The sequence below is a fragment of the Arvicanthis niloticus genome, chromosome 2, assembly GCF_011762505.2.
Source record: "Arvicanthis niloticus isolate mArvNil1 chromosome 2, mArvNil1.pat.X, whole genome shotgun sequence".
Taxonomy (NCBI): Eukaryota; Metazoa; Chordata; class Mammalia; order Rodentia; family Muridae; genus Arvicanthis; species Arvicanthis niloticus.
In genome coordinates, this window is record NC_047659.1 from 126,062,554 (window position 1) to 126,081,934 (window position 19,381).

Sequence of the window (19,381 nt, forward strand, 5' to 3'; positions counted from 1 at the left end):
GCGTTGGTCTCTGTTAGTTTAAGACCAAGGCCAGTCTGGTCTATATAATAAGTTCAAGGCTAGCTTGGTCTATATAGTGAGTTTGAGGCAAACCTGGTCTACATAGTGAATTCTAGGACAGCCAGAGCTACATAGTGAGACCCTGTTCTGGAAAAAAAAATGTTTTTAAATGGTGCATTGTTAAAGGGTCCTTAGATTTGGAGTCTATCTGAATGCCAGGAGAGGAGGAACAGGGTACCTACTTAGATATCCACTGATTTTTTTTTTTTTTTTTAACAGAAAAATGTCTATGTTCATTCCCTTGGTCAAGGACATGTCTGGATCTGGAAGGACAGTTACTGAGCCATTCATAGTGATGTCTTCTGATGTGAAGCGAGGAGTGGGCTCTAATTTAATTTTTACTTATTTCATTCAGGATCTCTGTAGTACAAGTGACAGAAAACCATACCTGCCTTGTGGGGGAAGGGATGACTTGCAGCTGTGAAATCCAGGCTCTCCTGGATCCAGAGACTCAGACAGTGTCACCAGGACCTGATTGCTCACAGTGGATCCTCTGTGTGGCTCCAGCCCTCACAGAGACGCCCTGTGTAAGTGACAAGTTGCCCATCCAGAGAAGTCAGTGTGACGTCTTCCCAGTCAGCTCAACCCAATTCCAAGAGTTGGTGTGGATGTGACCACCCCTCGGTCAGCTGCTGCTGTTAAGGGTGCTCTGTGTTCTGATTGGCAGTCTAGACCTATGCACTGTCTCCTAGGAGTGGAGGGGGCTGATGCCTCCAAGTCAATGGTAGGCTGTGGCCAATGTGGTCAGACCCAGAACATTTCTCTTTGGGGAATATCTGAATCACTCAAGATGTGTGACTTTGTTGTTGGTTTTGGGTTTTTTTGAGATAGTATCTCACTGTGTAGATCAGGCTGGTTTCAAGTTCATAATCTTTCTGTTTCAGCTTGTCATCTATCTGTCTGTCTATCATCTATCTATCTATCTATCTATCTATCTATCTATCTATCATCTATCTATCTATCTATCTATCTATCTATCTATCTATCTTTGTTGTTTTGAGACAGGATCTCACTATGTAGCCCAGGCTGTCTTGGAACTCACTATGAAGACCATGCTGCCTCAAACTCACAGCCATCCACCTGCCTCTGCCTTTTCAGTGTCGGGGTTGCCGGCGTGCGGCACTGCTCTTAGCCTGGTGTTTGTCCTCACAGGTGGCCGCCTGTAGAGTCCTGAACCTGGCATCAGTGTCAGAGCTTAGCAGGCAGCCTTACAGTGAGTCAGAATATGGGGACCTTTGGGGCCCCGGTGTCATTCAGGAGATGCCTCTCTCAAAAGTGAGCAGACCTGGTTTTGGGAGGGGGCTGGGAGCCCACAGAAGATTTATCTAGACTCGGGAGGAACTAAGAGGATGTGCAGAGGGCAGAGGAAACACAAAAGCCAGCTTGGAAAGCACGGAGGGCTTCCTAGAGGAGGTGATGGTCAAGGCACCAGACAGAGTGCAGGATGAACACAGTAGGGGAGAGGCTACAAGCTAAAGGTCCAGACCACAGGGGCCTTGAAAGCCAGAGTAGGACTTTGTACTTCATGCTGGAGAGGCGGTGGTGCTCGTCAGAAGGATGTTGAAGGAGGAAGGCTCCTCACTGAGCTTTCTGCCTTAAGCTGGAAGCTCAGTCTGTGAGGATGGGTCAAGACCACAGGTTGAAGAGGAGAGAAGGAACCCAAAGACCCCTCAAGGAATCCCGTATTTATCACTGTCGGGAACTCATGTCCCAAGATGCCTAGCCACTGTTTGCATACCTTTAGAGATGGAGAGGTCACTCCTTGTTCCTTCACTATGTACCAGAAAACTATGCCATAGGACCAAGTCTAAAATCTTGACAAGACTTGGGAGCTGTCCCCTAAATTTCTGGACAGAGGAGAGGTGGAGGCTTGCACTTCTGGGTCAAGGCTTCAAGTTGATGGACCCATATTCATAGCCCGTGCTAGGAGTCTGAATGAAGGACAGAAGAGAGAATCTGACTCCGGCCAGGTTAAACTGTTTGAGTCTTGGGATACACATCTGCTGACACTGCCAGTTCCCCAGATTCCCTTTGCACTTTACAAACGAGGATATGGAAGTTCAGAGAGGCTAAACCATTTCTACAACAGCGCAGAGCAAGTTAGAATAAGAGGCAGGACGTGACCTATCCTCTCCCGCCCCTACACCCTCTTGCCTGCCTTTCCCATCCCCGTAAGTGGAGCCTGGCCACTTTTTCTACTCATCCTTTATAATATTGTTCTGCAAACTCCCAGGAGTCCAAGACCATCTCAAATACCCTTATAAATCCTCATTGATTAAACATTGTGTGACCACTTTGTTTCCGGTCAAATCCTCTGTAGTCTTCACCATGCCCCGTAGCCTCTGTTCAATCACGAGCTCTCACACAGTACACTGATGATCACCCAGCATGTGTCAGACACCAGGTACAAAGATGAATGAGAACAGCCATGTCTCATGTCTCACCCAGGCAAGGCCCACCTCAGCTAAGGAGAGCAGTGTCTCCCTCTGTCAGTAATGGCAAACAGACGTGAGAGATCAAGAGGGAGGAAATGCTTGGAAATCTCCATGGCCAGAGCAATTGATCTTGTCCTTCGAGCAAAGTCCTGAAGGTGAATATGGTTCTCTAGGAAGAAAAGTGTCACTGGGCTGAGCCTGGCAGAGCAACCCTGCCAAGGGTTCACCAACCCCAGCTGAAAGGTTAGTTGCAGAGGAGGAAAGGAAGACAGGATGGAGATCTCATCCCCAGTAAGTCCCTTAGGGCTGGGGTTTCTCTCTTACTTACCATGGTCAAGGCAGAGGTAGGTGAGCCAGCTCTCAGCAGGCAAGTATGTGGGGACACAGTGTGTGTGGGGGGGAACAGGAAGGGGCCTGGCAACCTGTCTCTGGTACTGACAGAAAGAGGTTCAGGGAAGGAGACGAACTTCGGCCAGAGAAACCTTTGGGAGATAAAGAGCTCTCGGCAGATGGAGTAAGTAGGGTAGTGGTGAGCGCCCTATCCCTAGGAATGTTCCAGCAACAGCCTGACCCATCACCCTGGAAGCGAGTCTGTAGAATACTGTGACTCAGTTAAGGATATGGGATGTCCTTCCTAGCCTAGGTTTCATGTGCTTGCTCCAAACCTCAGTTTTCTCATCTGCGATATGGGAATAACAGGATCTCCTCTCAGAATTGGTTGCAAAGTTCAGATGAGACCATTAAAATCCTGTGGATATGGGCAGTGCTCCATGAATGGTGGCACACTGTGGCTAATAGGAGGCACCTTTGGGGTCCTTTCATGGACCCTTGCTCACCATCCTCAGGACCCACTTTCTGCCCTGTGTGTTGCTGCTGTCTCGTCTCCAGCTCCCCCTCCCTGGGAAGTGGTAGGAATTCCAGACCCTTCTGGGCCCCTTTTAGCTCCACTTGAGCAAGAGCTGCCAGGTTGGGGCGTCGGGTGCCATCCGCTCCCATATGCTTCCTGCTATTTAGGGGAAGACTCTCCTTGCATTCCTCCAACCACACGGGCTGACATTTCCAGACAGACGCTGGAACCAGCTCTTTGGAGGATTGGCAGATAAATTTGGCCCAGGCTGTTGGGAAAATCTTCAGCCTTGCTGGGGAATTGGAGCCCAGACTTGCTGACTTGTGTTCACTCTGAGACTCCTGGGCCTCTCATCCTCTGTGGGGCTGCAGATTAGGGTAAGTCTGCCCAGCTCAACCTTTCCCAGGAGAGTGCCTAGAGGGCCAGGATGTGTTGGCTTCCAGCTTTTCCTCAGAGGTAGCAGGAAGGCAATAGAGACTTCTCTATCACACACCACAGGCCACCTGGGTGTGGCTCAGCTCACCTTGGCAGATGGCAGTCAGAATTAGACCAGAGCTCTAGACACTTCCTGTCTGTGTCATCTCCCAGAGATAGTGCCATTTCTCTGAGCCTCTTTTAATTCATCTGTAAAATGGGGCAATGGCAGGTCTGTCTGGAGAAAAAGCCATCGTGGGTGGAGGGAGTACTTGACACATGCTGCATGCCGAGTGCTTCACAAATATGGTTCCTCGTCATCACCGTCATTGCAGGCAGTGACTCAGGAGAGACCACGGCTTCCCTTCTTCCCTGCATACTGTGGCTGTGTGGGCAGTCCTGAGAGGGTTCACACTTAGACAGGGGACCCAGTCGCAGCAACACATGCATAAGAACAGATAGTTGGAGGTGCCACATGACCATACCAAGGATGTGCGCACATGCACCACCACCACCACCCTCCCCCCCCCCCCGACCCCAGCCTGGTGTCTCATCTTACCCTGTTGGGTCTGGGATACTTGTCACTTGGATCTGCCACATGGAACCAGAAGGGGAAGGCCAGGCCTACCTGGAAGCCTAGTCTAGGGAGACCAAGTGTCAGCCACAGTAGGAAGCTCTGAGGAAGTGTGAGTAGTTCTGTCTGGCTGGAGTAGAAAGTGGGTGGTAGGAAGATGTAGGCAGCATTCCTGAGCTTCATTCAGCGCTTCCTGGTGGAGCTCCATGCTGGGCCTCGTGCCAGACAAGCCTGAGAGGATAGGCAGGCCTCCTGCCCTCAGGAAGCTCAGCATATAATCCATCAGCATTGATAGCCTAAGCTGCCTGGATCAACCAAGATCTGGTAGAAATGGCAGTCTCCCGGTGGTGGGCACCCACTTGAGGGAGCCTCTCTGTAGCCTGGAGAATGGGGTAGGACCAAAGGACAGAAACAGACGAGGTCACAAGAATAAAAGAGAGGGACAAGAACCTGACCCTGGTGGCTTGAATACTAGATCTGTCAGAAAGTCACTCCAGTGGCAGTTGAGGGCCAGCCAAGATGCTTTCTGCAGGAGAGATGAGAATCTGCCGGGAGGTTGTCCCAGTAGTGGAGTGTGGAGTTGAGGGAGGAGGGAGGACAGGGTCTGAGGAGAACCCTGACACCTGGGCAGGTACACTCTGGAATGGTGAGGTATGCCAAGGAGACAGCAGGGGAGCATAGAGCCAGAGCCAGGAAGGCTTAGAGGAGAGGTGGGAACTGTCGGAGGGGGGGGGGGAGGGTGGTGGCATCTAAGGGCTGTGGATCACAGGCTGTGGTGTCAACAGGCAGATAGCTCCTAAGCACAGACTTCACAGACTGGGTGGCCACTGACAAATCTTTCCACTTGCCTTGTCACTTTGGGAAAAAGCCTGTGACCTCTCTGAACTTCACCTGTTCTAAGGCTGAGCTTCTTAGAAACTGCACTTGGTTACATGGAAGAGAAGAAACAAACAGGATTTATATCAACACCCAGAAGGTTGTAACAAAAATACAGATGGAGCCAGGTGTGGTGGCACACACCTATAATCCTATAATACCGCCATTTTGAAGATGAAGGCTGAACAATTGTGAATTTGAGGCCAGCCTGGGTTAGGTTGCAAGTTCAAGGCCACTCTAAGCTGCATAGGGAGACCTTGTGTCCAAACAACAACAATAATAAACTCAAAGGCTGGAGAAGCAGCTCAACTATAAACCACTTGCCTGGCTTGGCAAAGGCCCTGGGTTTGATTCCCCTGAACTACAGAAAGCAGGAAAAGAATGGGAAGAATGGAAGGAAGGAAAAGGGAGGGAGAAAGGGGGAATGGGAGGGACTATCCAGACAAGCCAATCAGAGCTAGTGCAGCAAATCATGTGACCAAAGGTCCAGGCCTCTGCCATGCTTGGGCTGTGTCTTCTCATGGGTACAAAGTGGCTGCTCCACCTCTGCATTGGATGTCTGAATTCTAGGGAGAAAAGAAAAATGTTTAAGCCTGCCATTTTAGCAGAAAAACAATAACCTTCTTGGAAGCCCCTCCCAGGAAGGCTTGGGCCTACATTTCCAGCCCCCACCGCTACCCTGTCCTGCCACCATATGACCATATCCATTTGTCCATCCTACCTGTAAGAGAAACCACCACCGTGGGCATTTCTTACAAGAAGCTTCTGTTAGGCAGAGGGACGAGTGGCTAGCAGGAAAGCTGGCAAGAGCCACTTCGAAGTGTTCCTCAGAGATCCCCCGAGGTACTAATGTTCACAGCCACCTAGGCACCAGGGACAGGAACTCTCTCTCGGGAGAGCAGCACTTGCCTCTGAGCTGCCATGCGTGCATTCATCCAGCCCCCCTGTATGGTGTTTCTGACAACCATCGGCACCATCAGCCACAACAGGACAGTGAGCACGTTTGGCGCTCACAATGTATGGGGGAGACAGGTGAGTTAACTGGCGGATGAGCCCCACTTCCACATCATACCAAGGTCTGGGTGTCCATTGCAGGATAAGAGAAAGTTTGAGGATATCCTGAGCTACACAGTGAATGTTTGCCTTCGATGCCAGAAGGGTGGTCAGGACAAGGATAACTACTCATCAAATGGCTGAGGAGCCAGTTGAAGATGTCTTCGCCAGAGTGATGAACAGGAGGCTAGAGGCTCAGATGAGTTTCTTCATGCCTGAAGGAATAGAGCCAAAGGTCCAGTGAGGTCAGGTGTGTTAAAAGAGGGCATATCAGGGACCTCTCTTGGCCTGGGGATGTGGGTCTCCAGTCAAGTACCCTCTCCCCTTCCCCCCCCCCCCCCCCGCCCCCCAGGCCTTTCTGATCTATGCCTGTCTAAGAAACTTCAGTGGTTAGGAAACACAAAGTATAGCAGCCTGGAAGCCAGACATGTTAGTACATATCTGCAGTCCCAACAACCTGCACTGAGTGTATGGCAAGTTTAAAGGAGCCTGGGCTACGTGAGACCCAAAAGCTAATCAAGGCAGGACCAAAAAAAAAAAAAACCCAAAAAAACAGAAAACAGGATGGGAGACAGGCATTTGGAAAGAGAATTGGGAAGGTCCTCTGAGGCCTTCCAACCATGAGGTCAGTAACCAGCTGGAGAGAAAGGTGGCTCTGGGCTACTTATCTGAGCTCAGCCCTGGGCTCTGTGGAGAGCCGCGCCCTCTGCCTTGTCCTTGGTGCTGACCACGCGGGGGAGTTGTCCGTGGTGCTGAAGAGAGGATTTGTCCTGCCCGGGGCGTGGGGGTGCTGTCCGTGGTTCTGTCTTCAGGAATTTTTGAAGAATCCTTTCAGAATATGGTTTTCTGAGGACCCAGCTGTGAGGTCAGCTTTTTGACCCTGACACTGAACAAACCTGAGAACTGGATTTAGATGGTGCTCGAGTCTGTGTCTTCATGAGCCCTGCAGGAGCCTGTTATGTAATATGCCGCTCACTTCTAAACTTCAGCCTGCAGGGGAAAGCTGGTGTCATTCTCATTTCAGAGGTGAGGGGACAGAAGCTTAGAAGACCAAAGGAACCCATGGACTGTGTCTCTAGTCTCAGTTCCCCTGACTGTTCTAGGGAAGTAGCTGGTAACGTCTCATGGAGCAGGGGTGGGGATATTTCCTGTGTGTTGAGCCCTGTGCCAGGTGCTTGGCCACCCAGGGCCCTCTTCTTTATAGCTACCCTAAGGCAGAGTGCCTGGCTCCCTTCCACAGACATATAAGCAAAGGTGAGGGGCTTCCCCAGGTTACTTAGCTAGAAGGTGTCAGGAAGTCCTTGAGACAGAAAGAACCCTGGGTAAAACCCAATCCAGATCAAAGGAGGGGGTGACCTGCTTGGCTTGGCTGGTTTTGGCTTCCTGTACTGTTTCTCCCTTGCAGCCATGCTCTCTTCACAATTCTTAAGTTCCACTGAGCTAAGAAAAGAAATTAGTATTGCCACAAACTAGGGGTCAAAGGTTCAAATCCTGGATCCACCTCAACCGTGTGGCCTCAGACAAGTCACTTGCCCTCTCTGGGCCTCTTTCCTTGCCTCCGGCAAAGCAGAAGCATAGTTATCTCTGGCCTCTAGGGTGGCTTAAGGATCAGAAGAAGGGCTTAAGGGCTAGCAGGAAAGACCCACCCCTAAGGTGACATAGTCAGAGTTAGAAGCAGATGAAGGTTCAAGACAGCTGCCCTAAGCCACCACTTCCCCTTCCCAGACAGAGTAGTAGCTGTGGCCCGGGAGCTACTTGGCATCCTTAGCTAACAGGATTCTCTTTGAGCAGGCTGACCTGAGCCATGGAGCCAAGTGTCCCTGTGGGGACCAGTGGCTGAGCCAGCTTTGGCTGCCCTGCCTCCTCAGTTCCCCCAATGGCTCCAAGCTTAATAAGCCTCGTGGGCTGCTGTCAAGCCTAATTAGGCTGTCCTTGGCCATCCTGTCTCCAAGGGCCTGTTGTGGCCATCTGAGGCCCTAGTCATGACCATTGCTGGTGCCCTTGGCAGCCATTGGTTGTCCTGAGTGGAAGTAGCTGCCTGCCCTTACCCATGACTTAGAAAGTCTAACTCCCCGCCTTAGCTCCTGGACCCCAAGGAATGGCTATCCCTTCCTCCAACAGCCAACTCTGGCCCTAAAGCATATAGCACTATAGCAAAGGAAGGAAGGAAGGAAGCGGGGAAGATAGTGGACTAAGAGACAATGGGAGAGGATGAGTGGAGAGGGGTGGCGGGGACTTAGCACAGCAGGCAGCCTTGTCCTCCAAGACTAAGGACACTTATGGGACCAAACTGCTTCAGCCACAGTGAGAGCCTCCATTGGCTGTGTGGTCAGCGGCATGGTCCTGGGAGAGGACATGGCTTGTGGTCTAATGGAGGTTTCAGTATGGGGCCAGACTCAGGGCTGAGCACTGTCCAGGTCAAGGATAGAGCCTGGGGCCTTGCCTGCATTCCCAGGAGTCGTTAGCACAGATAAGCAGAAGGAAAGGAAGAGGAAAGGGAGGAAGATGGGAAAACAGGTGATCTGTGTGGAACTCTCCCAAGCTCAATACTGGCTAGCTAAAGGATGCGTCAATCACAGTCAGTCCGTTATCTTTGCATTTTGCTGTATTACACTGTTTCCATCTACCCAAGTGCAAGGGCGACTGAAGTCATAGCTCTTCCCGATGGGTAGCACTCCCTGGCTGCTTACACACTGCCTGGCGGGCAGTCTGACGCCACCGTGATCTTTGAGGTGTGCACTCTGCTTTGGGTATAGGAAACTGTGCTCATAAACACTGTGGCATTGCCCCACAAGGTAGCCATGCCACTTTGCACTCCTGAGAGTGATATATCCGAGTTCCCACATCCTCAGCTCCTCGCCGTCAGTTGATTTAACACTCCTTAATTTTGCCAATCTGTTGGGAGAAAAACACCTCTCTTCATTAGCATCACCAACCGTTAGAGAAGTCGAGCGCCTCATTAGGCATTGAGTGGTCATCGGAGGACTTCTGGAGAATGCCTGCTCATACGCTTTGCCTGCTTGATTTTGTTGTTGTTTTGGTTTTTTTAATAGCCCACTTCTCTTTTTCCTGTTAATTTGGGAAAGGGGTTTGAATGAATGGACACCTTAGCATTTGTCACAGGCATTCCCTTGCCCGCCCCCGTCACTTGTCTTTGAACTTGGCGTGACATGCTGATATAGTAACATGGAGTCCCTCCCTTTTGTTGACTTTTCTTCTCTGCATCTTGTTTAAGAGGCTTTCCCTCCCAAGGTCACTTTGTGTCCCCCAAGGTCAACTTCATGTCCCTTTCTAGTGATGTGAGGTTTCTGCTTCCTTTTCCTCTTTTACATCTGTGTCCTTGGGGTCTGTTTTGCTTTGCTGTCTGTTTTGTTTTTATTTTGGTATTGTGTGAGAGAGTATCATGCAGCCCAGGCTGGCCTCAAATCTGTGTGATGAGGATGACCTTGGACTCCTCATTCTCCTGCTCCCACTTCCTGGTGCTGGGGTTACACGCATGCACCACCACGCCCAGTTTACTCCGTGCTGGAGCCAGAGCTCAGGGTATCATGCATGCTAGGCAGGGACTGTGCCAACTGAGCTGCGGCTCTGGGTTTTTTTTTTTTAGATCTGTCTTCTGTCGTTGCATGTGGTGTGAAGTGGGATCTGGCTTTCTCTTCCTTGGGCTGGCCTGTGGTCCTGGCAGTGTTTCTTGACTACTTAGCCCCTCGTGCTCTCATGGAATATCATCTGTGATGTACACTCCAGCGCTGCGTGTTTACGGATGGATTTTTGGGAGTGCTGCTGTCTCATTGAGATATTCATCTAATCCAGTCCTGTGTGTAATCCGTGCTAAGGCTCACAGTTTCTTCAACAAGGACACACAGGCACTTGGGGAAGAGTAATTCTTGACCCTCCCTGAACCTGGCCATAGTGTTCCATGTTAGTCGCATCTCTCCTAGCATTTCCAGGGAAGCCGAGGGGACAGCCCACCTTGGGTGAGGACCACCACAGTTCTGCCCATTGTAGTTTGGTGGCCTCTAGGCTGAGCCCCATTTCCTGCCTGTTTTTTTCTATCCCACATTCTGTCCATCTGCCCTCAGCAGAGTTAGAGTCCCCAGCATGGCACTGTCAAGAGCCTCAGATGCATGCAGGCCTTCCCACTGGGAGGAAATGGGGGCTTATGCTAAACAGAGGTCAGCCTTCCTGTGACCCACTTCCTCCTGAATCCAGAAGCCCACAAGATACCAGTCCTTCCTCCTTGCCCTGCCCTTCATTGCTGTCAGAAGCAGACTTGCCTCACATCTCCCCCTTTCTCTCTAGACTTTTCAAACTCCATCACCCCAGCTCCCCCTGATGTCCATCAAAGCTGCAGTGGCAGGCAGCATGGCATATCTGAGCTGGAGTTGGATACAGTGGCTTCAAATTCTCATACAGGCTTATTGGCTGTGTGATTCTGGAAAACCCAACTAACCTCTCTGTGTTCTTTGGTTCAGCAGATGTATAGATCTAGGAAAGATAGGAGATGGTGATGACAAGCCATAAAGTAAAGCCTCTTACATTTTAAGTGCCCTACATAACTTCAGCAATTATCATTTTAGCCGTGAGAGATTTGTTTCTTTGTTCCTTTTCTTCCTCTAGAAAGTTCCCTTGTTTGAATTAGAAAGATAAATAGGGAGGGAAGGGGAAAGAGCAAATAGTGGCAGAAGTGCGATAAGCCAAGGCTGAGCTTTCCTGACGGAGTCTCGCTCAGAACTCCCGAGCTCCTAGACAAGGAGACGGGAAACATGCGAAGCACAGTGCTCAGTGTGCCCTTGAGAGGAAACACAGCAACTGATTGTGTAGGTTGTGTAGACGGGTTGTGTCCTTGGAGTCGTCATGGAGTGGCTGTACTCCCAGTGTGGCTGCTACAAGCATAGTCCCCAGAAGGTCTGAGTTTCAGAGGAGCCATGACTCTAAAGCCTTGAAGGCAAGGACAGTGGGTGAGTGATGGAGCCCAGGCACTTGGTCTCCCAGTCTGATGGGAGAGACAGTTGGGACCACATCTGTGTGGAAGTGCAGCTGGGGAAAGGGCTATAGAGGGCGGCTCTTGTCAGAGGGGCTTCCACCCATGAAGGTGACAGGTCGGGTCATGACCTCTCCATTGGGCTCAGTCTGGAGAAACAGTGTCAGTCAGTCAGTCAGTTCAGATGAAGGGAGCTAGAGCTCCCCACTGAGCCGGACAGCCTGAGATGGGACAGTTGAGGTTTAGTGAAGACAGGGACAAACCTGAAGAAGCCACAGAGGGGCAGGAGCCTTCAGGATCACGGCCAAGCCTCCTTGTCTCTCCTCCTCCCGCCCCCTGCCACACTCTTGCTCTGGGCTCTGACTCGCTTCCTGCAGGGTCATTAACCACCTACGGCCTGCCACGTGGTGTCCCCCTATATTTAACTCCTACACCGTGATTTACAGAGGCCTAGAATAGCAGCCCTCCCCTCTGCTCTCCCCTCTAGTCTCCCTAAAGTCATGCTCCCAGCTCCCACCCCAGAAGAACAGGTCTGGGTCCCAAGGAGTACTGGCCAATCTCTGAGAAAGACCAGTACAACAGGAAGGAAGTTCTCCACAGCAAACCCAGACCCAGACCAAGCCTCCCTTTTCTAGTTGAGCCCTGACGGGCTCCAGACTGAGCCTCGGCTCCTCTCCCCATGTTGAACCTTGACCCTGGCTCTAGCCTGATCCCTGATCCATCCTTCCTTCCTCCCTCCCTCCTCCCTCCCTTCCTTTCTTTCTTTCTTTTTTCTCTTTCTTTCTCTTTCTTTCTTTCTTTCTTTCTTCCTTTCTTTCTTTCTTTCTCTCACCCTCTCTCTTTCTCTCTTTCTTTTCTCCTTTCTGTCTGTCTGTCTTTAGTTTACTTATTTATTTGTATGATTTGTATACATATGTTTTGCCTATATGTATACATGTACACTGTGTCCATGCCTCAGTGTCCACTGAACTCAGAAGAGGGCGTCATGTCCTTTATAACTGGAATGACGGATGATTGTGAGCCACCATGTGGGCCCTAGACCCTGGGTCCTCAGCAAGAGCAGCAAGCACTCTTAACCACTGAGCCATCTCTTTAGCACCCCCACTCTGCCCCATTCTTTTCATAGCTTGACCCCTAACCACTGGTTCCCGTCTTCAGTTGTGCCTGAGGGTTTTTTTATATAAAAGACATGACCCCATATCCTAGTTTTGGCCTTAGGGACCAAGGATCATCAGTGACCAAGGATGAGAGACAAAGCCATCGGCCCACCTGCTCTGACTGTGAACTCCTCTATGTCCCCCATTGGCTGCCAGCAGTGGCCAAGCCTGTTTCTCCTAATTGGCCTTCTATCCAATTCCTGAGCCATGTGATGGAAGCGGGGGCTATGATAATTTATAAAATCAGTGTCCTTTGTGATGAAGCCAGCCTTGGGGGACCAGGTTCAGAGCCGCTGGTTTCATCCTCTGAACCCTAGAACTTCAAACCACGTCTGCCACAGAGATCATGGCACACCTGTCACCCACTGAAGTCACAGCTCCTGCACATGGGCACCGCCCCCTCTCTGATGTCTGCTCAGACTCACAAAGCTGTTTCAGGCAGCCAGAACCCCAGCTGAGTGGCAGGGCAGCCTGGGAACTTGAGGGTGACTCACCATGGTCTCTGAGCACTGGCTGCTTGGTCCTGCACGTGGAGCAGAGCCCTCCCCCGCAATCTGCAGCACTGGGGGTGGGAAGCAGTGGGCGGGAGGGAGGGAGGGCTACTCCGGTGGTACGTGTACCTAGCACAACCCGTGTCGTTTGAGGAAGAGCCCTGGACTGCTGGTCCCTGTGTTTGACCTGCACTGTTTGAATTATCTGAGATTCTGAATTAAAGCAGGCTGCCTTCCTCCAGGGCAGAGCCCCCTCACATTCTGCGAGCCCCCCTCCTTGCCTCTACTTATGTTCCTGCTGTCCCTGTCGTGACAGATCCTCGTCTCTTGGGGTTGTTCTTTGATCATGCCAACATCTTTCTCCCTGTATTTTCTGCCCTGACGTCAGCATGCTTCCCTCTAGAATGTTTGCTGCTGAGCCTTGTGCCCCAGGTTCTGCTGAGGAGGAGGGGCAGCCCAACAGCCCCTGCTATCCAGGGTTGTCACTCCATGACTTTAGAGTAGAGCTTGGGTTTCCTTTTCTCCTCCTCCACCCCCCTTCCATGCTCTTTCTCCACAGTTCTTGCTTGCATGGAACTATGTCTACCAGGCTGGCTTCCAACTCTGAGATCCACCCGCCTGCCTCTTCCACTGCTTCCCAAGTGCTGGAACTAAAGGCTCACACCACCGTGCCTACTGAGCTCCCCTATTTCTTATCTGCTGTGACCTTGGGCAGATTGTTTGAGCTTTCATCCTTGTCTGTCCTGTGGGTTGCTACGCAGAGGCTCGGAGGTCATGTGTGGGTTCGAGATGAGCACGACACATAATCACAGCTGTGTCCATGCTTGCGGAGAGGATGCAGTCTGAGGTTGGCCAGGGCTGGAAGAGACACCTGCCTAGGGAAAGGGGATAGCTTACCCTCAGGTGCGACTGCCGTTTGGGATTCGAGGCTGGGGGCTTCAGTGCAGTGAAAGCTCCAGAAACCTTCTGAGTCCCATCCCTAGGGGACCCTCACTCTCACACCATAGCCTGTGATCAGCTTACAGGTCTGGGTTTGGATGTGGGGCTAGATAAGATGGATGGGAGGGTGGAGCTGGTGACAGCCTCCTGGAAGATGGCAGCGCTAGGTTGAAGCTGGAGGCAATAAGGATAGGAACAAACCAGCAGGCCAGATTCAACAGATCAGATCAGGAATGTCTGGCCTGGCTGGTAGACCAGAGAAAGAGCTGTTGGAACAACGAAAGGGACAGGGAACACCAGAGTCTAGCTCAGGTGCCAGGGGCTCCCAGGATGGACATGCCATCTGCAAAGTCTGCCCAGGGAGGAGCAGGCCGTCCATTCCCTCTCCATCAGGATTCCTCCTATCACACAACTCTCAGTCTAAAGGAAGATACAGACAATGAGTTAATCAAATGAGCACCTGCTCTGAAGAAGACGAAGTAGATGACATGGGTTTGGGGGCACCTACCTAGACCTGGAGGGTACCAGGGGGACTTTGTTATGAAAAGGCATTTGGGGGAATCCCTGAATGAGACAGACGCGGCCATGGAATGCAGTGCAGTGTACATGGAAGGAGGAACAACTAGTGCAGAGGCCCTGAGGCAAATAAATAAATAAATAAATAAATAAGCAGCCAGCTCAACAAGACCAAGAAGGGCCAGGGAGAGCAGGTGGGCTGAGGCTGTGAAAGGGTCCTGAGGATGACCAGGGCTTAACAGCCTCTGCATCAGGGCTTAATTTTAGTCCAGAACTTAGGGGTAAGGATGGAGTTAGACCACAGAACTGAGAGCTGTTGGGAGAGTGGATGATTGATTTAGAGCAGATGAGGTGTGTCAGGGCTGAATAGATATCTGGCTGAGAGCCGGAGGAGGCTGGAGGACCTTCACTCCTCTCCTTTGCTTTGTGGCCTGGGGCTGGTTCCCTTCTTGGGCTGTTAAGTCAGGAAACAGCTATTTGGGCTGGGGACAGAGTGACGGAGACGCTCTGTTTGGCTGGAGTCCAACCCTCTAGAGACCACGGGACAGGGAACCAGCTGGGACACAGCCATGTTGCATAACTCTGATGCTATAGAGGCTGAAGATAGGACCACAACCCCTCCAAACAAATAAGCAATGTGAGAAGCTGACATGGGAGGCTCCGTGTATCCTGACTGCACACTCGTCGTCCTGGCATTAAATGGATTGGGCTGTCCATTGTCCAGAGGAGGACAGAGGCTCAGAGAGGAACATGACTGACCCAGTGTCACACAATGAGAACATATTCCAACCCTGTGAAAGATGACCCTGAGGCATCTGGGAGCAAGCCCAGGGACTTGTCCCCTCTCCAGCCACAGCCTTGGTGCTGTGTTCTGCTGTATCTATAGGGAAGGCTGGCTCAGGAGGCCCAGCTCCCTGTTCCTGTTCACCACACTCACTTTCTTTTTCATTCTTTGAACCCGTGGTCCTTTTCCAGCCTCAGGCCCTTTGCATATACTGCACTGTCTGCCACATTCCCCCTTCACAGGTATCCCCATCCTGTCCATTTCTGCTCACCCATGAGACATCGTCAGCTCAAATATAACTTCCTACAGACGGCTTTGTGTGACTCTTCATCCTTCCTGGCCCCCGCCTTTTTCCAGGGCTGTGGCTCCTGCCGCTACTCTCATCCATCTGTGTGGCTATGTTTATCTTTTCCCTTAAGAAACTGGCTGGGTACCCCTGAGATCACAGACCTCAGTTCTTAGGGTTTCTACTAGGCCAAACACGGGAAAAAGAGGTGCTACTCTATGCCCCCTGCCTTGTGGACTCTGAAGTTGTAGCCTGCCAGGGCTCCTGACGCCTGCCCCCTACTTCCTGAGATGGACGTCATGTCCTCAGCCCTGATGAGGGATGACGTCAGTCCTTAAGTGGCTTTTGAGCTGCTCCAGGCTTGCGTGGGCTCTGGGTGTGTGTGTGTGTGTGTGCACATGGCCCTGGGCACATGCACATGTGTGCACGGGCCTCCGTGAGTAATTCCAGTGATACTTCCAAACACTGTCTCCATGGAGAGGCCGCCCCCACCCACCCAGCCCCAGGTGACTGCCTCTGCCACCCTTCTGGGTCCCCCACCCGCTCCTCCATGACCCAGATCCGACCTGCCTTGACTCCTACATGCCCAGCTTCAGGCTTCTACAATGTCAGGGTTGGGGGCCTCTCCCCAGACACACCCCCTCATTCAGAATTGGTTCCACCTTCCAGCAATGCTTATTGAGGCCGTATGGAAAGGCAGTGGGTACTGGTGGGCAGTTGCCTGGGTTTGGACCATGATTCCCTCACCCAGAAGATAAAGATGCTTTGCCTGGGGGATATGGTGCCCCCCCCCCCAGCCTCTATGTTCTCCCTAACACTGCTCAGGTGCACTGGCCATCACACACACAAACATACCACACATACACACACACACACACTACACACACACACCACACACCACACACACACCACATACACAACACACACACACACAGCATGCCTGCTTTACATACATACACCACACACACACTACACACCACATACACACACCATACACACAACACACCACACACACACACACTATACACATACCACACACATGACATGCCTGCTTCTGTTCTAGTTACTTCCCTACCTGGAATGCTCTTTGCCATGGGTTTTAGAGACGCACCTCTCACTCCTATCCAGAGACACTTCCTGAAAGCCTTCCCTCACTTTTCTTCCACTGTGTCCAAAGGACATAACCAGTGACTCACCAGTAGATAAACAGCTGAGTGAGTACAGAGCTTTGGCCCCCAGGGCACTAACCTGCTGTCTTCCCTGTCACAGTCATTGTCCATAATAAGCATAGCATAAGTGGGTGCCATCACCCTTGTTGTCCCTCGGTGTTGTGACTTGGGCGCATTGGGTGGTATTGCCATCTTCTGGAGAGGGACAGCAGGCTTCCAGAGGCACAGACTCCCTGCAGCTGAGCACCCACTGCTACCTCAGGGTCGCCACCTGCAAACACAGGAGCCCCACTGAGATGGCATCATATCCCGGGAACTGCTGGCCACCAAAGAAGGAAGGGGTTCTGTATAGAGGATGCAGGGAGGAGCCAAGGCCCTTCCAAGTTGATTTCCCTGAACACCTCAAGGGTAGCGGGTGCTCAGCCAGCTCCAGACCTTCTCCAGATCTGACGTCACTGCATCTAAGAGACTCCTAGAAAGAATAGACCCAGGGCCACCAGCCAGAGAAAGGAGAGGAAACAGAACGCCTTTCTTCAGTAATTCCAAACCCAAAGCAGTCTTCCCCTGACAAAGTAGCCTGGCCAGTCCTGCTGCTCTCTGGGTCTGTGTGCTCAGAGGAGGCTTGTATGAGCTGTACTGTCTAAAGGGCACCACCATCTTTAGTGTCACACAGCAGAGAGGTAAACTAAGGTCTGACTTCAAAGCAGTTTGGATCAGGTTCTGAAAGCATAAATGCAGACGGAGGTCCCTGAGAAGGAGGTGTGTTCCTTTGCCCCACGGCAGCCTGTGTCTCCAAGATCAGCACACGGAGCCACTCGAGAGCTTGTTAGAAAATGTTGCCTGTGGTTTCACCCAGCTTAGATGTGTGGTTGGTCAGGGTGACTTCATGTGGGTGGCTGAAGTCCCTTACATACACACACACACACACCTGGGTGGCTGAGGTCTCTCTCTCTCTCTCTCTCTCTCTCTCTCTCTCTCTCTCTCTCTCTCTCTCTCTCACACACACACACACACACACACACACACACACACACCTGGGTGGCTGAGGTTTCACACACACACCTGGGTGGCTGAGGTCTCTCTCTCTCTCTCTCTCTCTCTCTCTCTCTCTCTCTCTCTCTCTCACACACACACACACACACACACACACACACACACCTGGGTGGCTGAGGTCTCACACACACCTGGATGGCTGAGGTCTCTCTCTCACACACACACACCTGGGGGCTGAGCTAGCTCTCTCTCTCTCTCTCTCTCTCTCTCTCTCTCTCTCTCTCTCTCTCTCTCTCTTTCACACATACACACAACACACACACCCCTGGGAGGCTGAGGTCTCACACACACACCTGGGGGCTGAGGTCTCACACATACACACACACACACACCTGGAGACTGAGGTCTCACACACACACACACACACCTGGGAGGTTGATGCCACTTACACACACCCACACACACCCCTCTGGGTGGCTGAGGTCACACACAGACACACCTGGGTGGCTGAGGTCTCTCTCTCGCTCTCTCTCTCTCTCTCTCTCACACACACATACACACACACACACACACACCTCTGAGTGGCTGAGGTCACACACAGACACACCTGGGTGGCTGAGGTCTCTCTCTCTCTCTCTCTCTCTCTCTCTCACACACACACACACACACACACACACACACACACACACACCTGGGAGGCTGAGGTCCCTCTCACCCCAGCTTGAAGCACTTTCACAGTGAGAAAGGACTAGGGAGTAGCCATGTTTTCACCAGTGGCTAGTTGTCTGATCTCCACCCACCAGTCCTGGGCTGCCCAGCCGTGAGGTAGTGATGTCCCCAGTGCACTGAGGGGACACGTGGACGTAGGTCAGGACCTCCTCCCTCACCACCTTTGCACTTCTGTCAGCCTTCCTTTCTAACATTTGGGATCAGACACAAACCACAGTGTTTCCAGACTTTTCCCCTTAATGTCAGCACTGAGCTGTGACTAGTTCTCCAGGTTCGTGGGAGCCGTGTCTCACAAACACTGACTTCATTGTTGTTCACTCCTAAATATTTTCCTAGTTGGCTTATTCCCTGACCTACTTTGGATTTTTGTGGATTTTTAAATTCATTCTCTCTCTCTCTCTCTCTCTCTCTCTCTCTCTCTCTCTCTCTCTCTCTCTCTCTCTGTGTGTGTGTGTGTGTGTGTGTGTGTGTGTGTGTGAAGTGCAGGCACACCCAACACGTATGTGGAGGTCAGAAGACAACTTTATGGAGTCAGTTTTCTCTTCCTGGGGATTGAACTCAGATTAGCAACACTGTGTAGCTAGCCTTCTAGCTACTTCTAGCTGGCCTGAAGTTTACTAAGTAGACCAGGCTGGCCTTGAACTCATGATGAAGACAACCAGCTTGTGTTGTGTATTTGGTATTTATTGAGACTTGCTTTGTAGTTCAAAATATGGCCAATTTTCATGTCACATACTTGTTTGAAAAAGAACAACTCTCGGCTCCTTTAGGGATTCAGCAGTTTCTGTGTTCTTAAGGTGCACTGGCCCTTCTGTCAGGGAGAAGATCCAAGCCTGCGGAGGCAGCCAGGATGAGGACAGGAAGTCCATCTCGGAGTGGGGGGCAGGTGTCAGGAGCTGGTAAGTCTGTGTAATCGGGAAGGCCTCCTGCAGTAGGTGATTTTCTGAGATGTAAACGTTAGCCTGCAAAGAATGATGGGAAGGGCATTCCACCCACTTCAGTCCAAGCAGATATGAGGGTAGAGACTAAAACGGAACCGGAACACATTTTTTTTTTTGTGAGATTAACCTGGCT

At 51.4% G+C, this 19,381-nt stretch overlaps 1 protein-coding gene across 3 annotated transcripts in view; it reads left to right on the forward strand.

Annotated features, from left to right (window-relative positions):
• Positions 1-19,381, forward strand: part of Dlgap4 (DLG associated protein 4) — a 147,719-nt gene that overhangs the window by 56,528 nt on the left and 71,810 nt on the right. The gene's annotated exons all lie outside the window — the stretch shown is intronic.